At 45.3% G+C, this 6,914-nt stretch overlaps 1 pseudogene across 1 annotated transcript; it reads right to left on the bottom strand.

Annotated features, from left to right (window-relative positions):
* Positions 1-4,667: 4,667 nt before the first annotated feature.
* On the bottom strand, positions 4,668-6,328 carry LOC309868203 (ribonuclease pancreatic pseudogene; annotated as a pseudogene). Its single transcript, XR_014316719.1, has 2 exons — positions 6,279-6,328; positions 4,668-5,382 (listed from the first exon to the last, which is right to left on the bottom strand). The product of XR_014316719.1 is annotated as a ribonuclease pancreatic pseudogene (transcript).
* Positions 6,329-6,914: the final 586 nt, after the last annotated feature.

Here is a 6,914-nt window from a genome sequence, read left to right as displayed (position 1 = left end):
TACCTGTCCTTTCTCAAGTTTCTTCAACTTAAAAGATTGAATTTGCCAAGTTGCCATATTCTGTAATAACCTGTCCTGAACTCTGTCAGAAGCTCAGTGTGATGTGAATGGACCCTGGCCATTGGCTTGGTCCTTGGTGCAGCCCTACAATCCTAAAGCAAGTTCAGGGCATTTGATGCATCCAGTTTGGGACCTCTTTTGCAACATGCCTGTGTCTTTTCCAAACTGCTCCTGGCTTCAAGGGGATTAGTTCGAAGGCCTGCTATTTGGGCTGTTTCTTTCTCTAGACTTTTATATGCTTGCTGACTGCAAAAGTAATGGTGCCAAATTCTTGTTATTGAAAGAACATTGGCATCTTGAATCATACACGATATCAGCCATATTCAGCCTCTTAGAACATTCCCTCTTCCGTGGTTGCTGAGGTCTATCTGGTCAGGCACCTGACAAGTGAGTGGTCAGAATAGTGAGTCAGAGACTAATGCTACCTGATGGGCTCCACATTCCTTTTATGGTTTAGTTTCATTGTTTCTGCAGAACTACGGGCCTGATTGTCAAAATGGCTGACACTGAGGAACACTGCAGGAAAGTAAGCCAATAGGCTTCAGATAAAGAGCGCCTACTCTGTACCATGAACTCTCCATCACGACGGTGGTTAGTTGTGTGAAAGGCAGGGATGTGTGCTTCTGTCTGCTGGGCTGCTGCGGGGTGACACGTGGGAGTGTCTGGGTCAGCTCAAGGTTTCATCCGGTGGTCCTTTTAAGTTTTCTTCCTAACGTCATTGTCTGGAATTTCTATTACCAGGATCTTCCTTACCGACCGAGAAGGGGCTGCAGGGAGTTAGTCTCTTTGACTTTTTCCTTTATATCTATGGAAATGGTAAGCGTAAATGCAACACTGAGAAATAAATCTGGTAAAAAGGATGTTTTCCTTTGGTCATTGTTTGTTAGGCCCCAGTTTCTTTTCCAGACGCAGTTCAGTTTTTTATGTCCCTTCACTGTCTTTATCTATTACACAGATTTAAGTATTAAATGTGATTAATATATTTGATGGAATATGATTCAGCCATCAGAAACATCAAATCTTGGCATTTGCAACAACTGGATGGAACTGGAGGACGTTATGCTAAGTGACAGAACTCATTCAGAGAAAGACAATTATCATATGATCTCACTGATCTGTGGAATTTAAGACACAAAGCAGAGGATCATAGGGGAAGAGAGGAAAAAATAAAACCAGAGGAAGCCAGAGAGGGAGACAAACCATACAGACTCTTCATGATAGGAAACAAACTGAGGGTTTCTGGAGGGGAGAGGTGTAGAGGGATGGGATAGCTGGGTGATGGACGTTAAGGAGGGCACATGATGTAATGAGTACTGGGGATTATATGAGACCCAGGAGTCACTGACCTGTACCTCTGAAACCAACAATAATTGTATGTTAATTAGTTGACTTTAAATGAAAAAAATTAAAATAATAATAAACTAATATATTATTACCAAAAATATAAATAAAAATAAAAGTTTATTGACAGGGCACCTGGGAGGCTCAGTGGGCTAAATGTCTGCCTTGAGCTCAGGTCATGATCCCGGGGTCCTGGGATTGGAGCCCCTGGTCTTGAGTGGTCAGGCTCCCTGCTCAGTGGGATGTTTGCTTCTTTCTTGAGCTCTGTCCTTTCCCCCTTGCTCACAGGCTCTCTCTTTCTCAAGTAAATAAAGAAAACATTCTTTAAAAAGTGAATTAACATGTATACTGGTGCATGTGTTTCTCTCCTCTTTTTCTGTCACAAATAATAACATTTTATGCAATGTTGTACACTATTTCCTCTTTCCCATTAAGAATATATTTTGAACCTATTTCATGTCAGTAGCAAAAGTGTACTTGGTTCTATTTGCATAGTATTCTGATGTAAGGATATGCATCATATTTTAATCAGTCCCATGTTCAGGACATTCTGTTTTTTTTGCCAACTCTTACTAGCATAAACCAATTAGGAGGAATATACTGGAGCAAAACAGCAGCCCTAAGGCCCATGGGTTTATCTGTAGTGCGCATGCTGTCCATAAGTCCCTCTGTGTGCTACCGGTCTTCCCTGGAGATAAGTTCTGAAGCTCCCGCATGAGTGTGGGTTCCAGGGGCTATGGGTTGACAATAGGAAACCCTTCCAGATGCATTTGCTGTTACCAGACCTAAGGAAGCCTAGAAAAAGTGAACATTCTGGGCACAACTGAGTAGATATTTTTATTATGATTATGATTATTTTTTTGTAATGGGTATCTGAGAGGTCAGTATCAATTAGATTAGACATTGGTCTTTTAATGCTGGAGACAGTTAAAATAATAGCCATTTTAGTATATGGCAGACAAACTAAGGTACTAGGATGGACAGCTAACTTATTTTTACATTCACTTAGAACATACTCTGGAGCAGATTGAAAGTTCCCATTTGTACGGCAATTTATCAAAATTACCTCACTGAACCCTCACACCGGACTACAAGGTAGTTCTGACTGTCCCCTTGCTAGAGATTGTCCTGAGGCCCAGACAGGGTGGTGATAGCAGGGAGCAGCAGAGTCCTGAGGGGCTACTTCCAAGCTCCAGGGCTCTTCCTTGAGCACTGCTGCTCAGAGGGAGCCAGAGTGTGGTAGGTTTAAGGTCAGTTCTGCCCATTCAGGCTGCCTCTGAGTCTCATCTCTAAGAAAGGTATATCATCCAGACTGAACTACCTGGCTTGTCAGGGCTTTGTTTCCTAGGTAGTCAATGTTTCCTTAACAAAATGTAATTAGAATGTGAAAGATGGAACTAGCCTCTGTTCCAATGGTTTTCTCACTTTTCACACACCTGTCATCTCCAGGTGCAAACTGTGTTTATTTTTTTTTCTATTTTTTAAGATTTTATTTATTTATTTGTCAGAGTGAGAGAGCACAAAGCAGGGGGAGAGGCAGGCAGAGGGAGAGGGAGAAGCAGGTTCCCCGCTGAGCAGAGAGGCCAAGGTGGGGCTCCATCTATAACCCTGGGAGATGACCTGAGCCAAAGGCAGACATTAAAGGTCTCAGGTCATGATCCCAGGGTCCTCGGATCGAGCCCCACCTCAGCTCCCTGATATTCAGAGAGCCTGCTTCTCCCTCTGTTGCTCTCCCTACTTGTGTTCTCTCTCTCTCTCTCTGTCAAATAAATAAATAAATAAAATCTTTAAAAGAAAAAGAAAGGAAAGAGAAAAAAATGTATTGAGGAAAGAATTGATGGTTTGACATTTCTGTGTGTCTAGGCTGGCTGAAGGAGTTTCAAGAGTGCATGGATGCTGCAAAAACTACAAGCTCTGGACATCACACTACAGAACTTAAATAAAATATCAAGGCTGCCATGGAGTGCACCCGCCATTCCTAAAAGCCCAAGAGACAAAGGTAGAATTCTGGAAAAGTGAAGCTACGCTTCCTGTGAGAAAAAATGATTTTCCTCCTCCTCCTGAGTGATTTGATCAGTGAACTTTTCAGAACAGGAGGTCAACAGAACCAAGGGAACTAAGTACCCTACTATGCCATCCTTTCTGATCTTGTTTCTCAGGTCTCCCTAGACCTACTTCCTTGATGCCATATTTATAATCTTTTCTACCTTACTTCTTTTTTAGAGATTTACTTATTTATTTAAGAGAGAGAAAGAGAGAAGGTGCAGGCAGGGGAGGGGCAGAGGAGGAGAGGAAGACTCCAGGCAGGCTCTGAGCTGAGCACAAAGCCCAAACTGGACTCCATCCCACGAACCTGAAAATCATGATATGCACTGAAATCAAGAGTAAGCCCCTTAACAGGCTGAGCCACCCAGGTGCCCTCCTCTACTGCACTTAAAAAAAGGGAGAGTGCAGGATTTTCTTCCTGAGTCCACTGTGGTGAAGAAAGAACAAGGACTGGAGGCCAGGAGACCTGGGGTCTAGTCTCAGTTTTGCCACTAGGAAGCAGCAACCATGAGCAAGTCTCTTACCCTTTCTGAGATTCAGGCCGTTCCTCTGTAAAAGTGGGGATTACATTATCTCAGGGATGGCAAGTGGAACACACACATTTATCGCCATCCTGCCTTCAACAGAGGCTACTGTTCAACCATATCGCTTATTAGAATTTTTTTCTGCAACGTTCTAGGCAGGCCCAATCCATTAAAGTGGATACATGATTCAAAATCTAGTTATTCTTGTTTAATTTAATAATCCTTACATACCTTTCTAGCTCCTAAATGGAATGTTCTGACTTTCCAACTAAGAGATGGCCATTTTTGTGATATGGTAATAGCTCACTCAATAAAAGGAAAAGAAAAATTTAGGATCATAATTTCAGCCCCATGTCCTCCCAGCCAGGGTCTAAGCCGGGTTTTCTTGAGGTCACCCTGTCCTTCCTTCCATGCCAGAGAGTTCGGCATTTGAGCTCACCCTCCATCAGCTCACCCAGCAGGACAGTCCCAGACTGTAGCTTCCTTTCATCTCAAATAGCCCATAATTAACAACTTCATATTTGACAAGGTATCTCTGAGAAAAGGAATGATCTCAGGTCACTGAGAACCAAAAGTCAGGAGCAAAGGCACGTAATGATTCTATTCGATGCTTACGAAATCTACCCAGATTTACAGTTCTTACCCAAGCAGGAATGCAATCACACAGACAGTACCAGATGGCAACAGCTTCAGAAATCCAGGTGGTTGCAACTGTGTTTTATTGAAATAGTCCAGGAAGTGGTTTACAGAGGGTGCCCCTTATCCCCCAAATCACACAGGGGCAAGCCCTGGGTAGGAAGGCATGTGTGTTTGGGACAGGAGCCCTGGCTGGAGTTCTTTCTCTCAGAGCCAGGAAGGGAGAGGGGAGAAGCAGGTGCCACAACAGGGAAGTGGGGCATCTCGCTGCTCTGGCCTCAGGTGCAGACCTACACTGAACCGTTAAAGTGGACTGGCACGTATGGATTCCCTTCACAGGTCACGATGATGGATTTCCGTAGCTGCTGGGTCTCGTATTCGCATTTGGGGTATTTGGCCTCTTTCTTCAGGTGGCAGTCGGTGATGCGCATTTTGGAACTGCTTTTGTGGCAGTTGGGCTTCGTGTTCTTACAGGGGACATTTTCCTGGAAGCAGACAGCCTGGACATCTGGCAGAGGCTCGTGGATAAACGTGTTCACCAGCTTGCAATCTCCAACCATGATATTCCGGTGCTTCATCATTTTATTGCAGTAGCTGGCAGTGACTGTGGAGGTGTCTGGGTCCATGTGCTGCCGCAGGAACTTCTCAGCCTGCGTTTCCTTGGCCAGAGAAGGCTGGACATAGCCGAGCACCAGCAGCACCAGGACCAGTGGTAGAAAGAGGATGAAGAACCTCTCCTGAGCCATGGTGGTCTCACTCCTCTGGAAGAACCTAGCTGGGAAAAGGAGAGAGGAGAAAAAACATTGCCTTAGAAAGAACCCCAGCTCCTACCTGTGGCCTCCCTGGCTCACAGTCTCCCTTTTGGTCAGCCAGAAAGCTACCCCTTCTCCTGTGCAATTTTCCAAGGAATATGACAGTTACATACACTCTTGTCCGAAAGCATTCAACTCCCACTCGCTGCAGAGAGGCGGGTCTTTGCCTCTGGGTAGTGACCTGATAGTGAACTAAAATCCTGCAGTCCTGTGTCTGAATATTAGAGATTTTAAAATTTAAAATACATTTGAGGGGGCCCCTGGGTGGCTCAGTCTGTTAAGTGTCTGCCTTGGGCTTAGGTCATGATCTGGGAGTCCTGGGATCGAGCCCTGTCTCGAACCCAGCTCCCTGCTCAGTGGGGAGCCTGCTTCTCCCTCTCCCTCTGCTGCCCCTTCTGCTTGTGCTTTCTATCCATCCCTGTCAAATAAATAAATAAATAAATAAATAAATAAAATCTTAAAAACAAGACAAAAAAATAAAATACATTTGAAAAATTAATATATTTATACCCAGTGCTCAAGGGGCTTATTAAAAAATCCTTTTGAATAAGCCATGAGCTGATCGGCATCCCTGAAATACCACATGACCTGCAGGATCATGACGGACAGAGCGAGGCCTGTTTTCCTCCAACACAAGGGCAACAGCCCAGTGCCTAACACCAGCATCATAGAGGGATGCCAGTGTGTTCCCAAAAGCAATGCTTCCCTCCCCCAGTGCCTTTGGTTCCTTGCAGCCCACATGCTCCATCCTGATATCGGTCCACTGCAAGCTTCCTTTGGTGCTAACCTCAGCCACCTTGGTCCCTCCAATCAATGCATAATAGAAAGAGTCCCTGAGATCATCTCTTCAGCCACTGACCTGGATGTCTAGCTTGTTCTCTAGGACAGAGCAGAGGGCCAGTCTCTGTGATCCCCGGATCTCTGGGGAGGGAATCTTATACAGATTACAAAGGGGCTTGGCTTCCAAGGAAAGATAGGTGGGAGGAGCATCTTGGTTTCACTTTAGAGGGAACTAAGGACCTTGTAAGGAAGGACATTGTAGGGAATCATCTACACCACGCTTTTTTCAGGACTGCTGGGAAGGGTGAGTCTTGTTTATAGTATCATGTGAACCTCATCTGTCTGCTGGTTCACAAAGATCAACAATGAAGCCATTATGGCAATGATGCCTGAACCCCGGAAAGTCATCTTCATCTTGGGGGGCCATTTGCAACAAACAAATAGCTCTTGCAGGTTTGCAAAGGGCACATAAACGTGTGATCCCCAGAGCAGCAGGGAAAGGGAGGTACTCTATCTCCTCAGGAGTCCTGGCATGGCTGGAATTCCAACAGCACCTCTCTGGGGGTGGGGGCTGGTGGGGCCAGCATCCAGGCACCCACAGCTGGAAGACTGGGCAGACCTAGGTTCTGGGAGGGGGATGTTTCCTGGGCAGGGAGAGGAGGGGACCTGTGACCTCACCCAGTGTTGGCCACTTCAGCTCTCCTGCATGTGGAAG

Source organism: Mustela nivalis, assembly GCF_964662115.1.
Source record: "Mustela nivalis genome assembly, chromosome: 6".
NCBI classification, from domain to species: Eukaryota; Metazoa; Chordata; class Mammalia; order Carnivora; family Mustelidae; genus Mustela; species Mustela nivalis.
The sequence above is the reverse complement of the archived record's forward strand: the minus strand, read 5'-3'. Positions and strand labels throughout refer to the sequence as shown.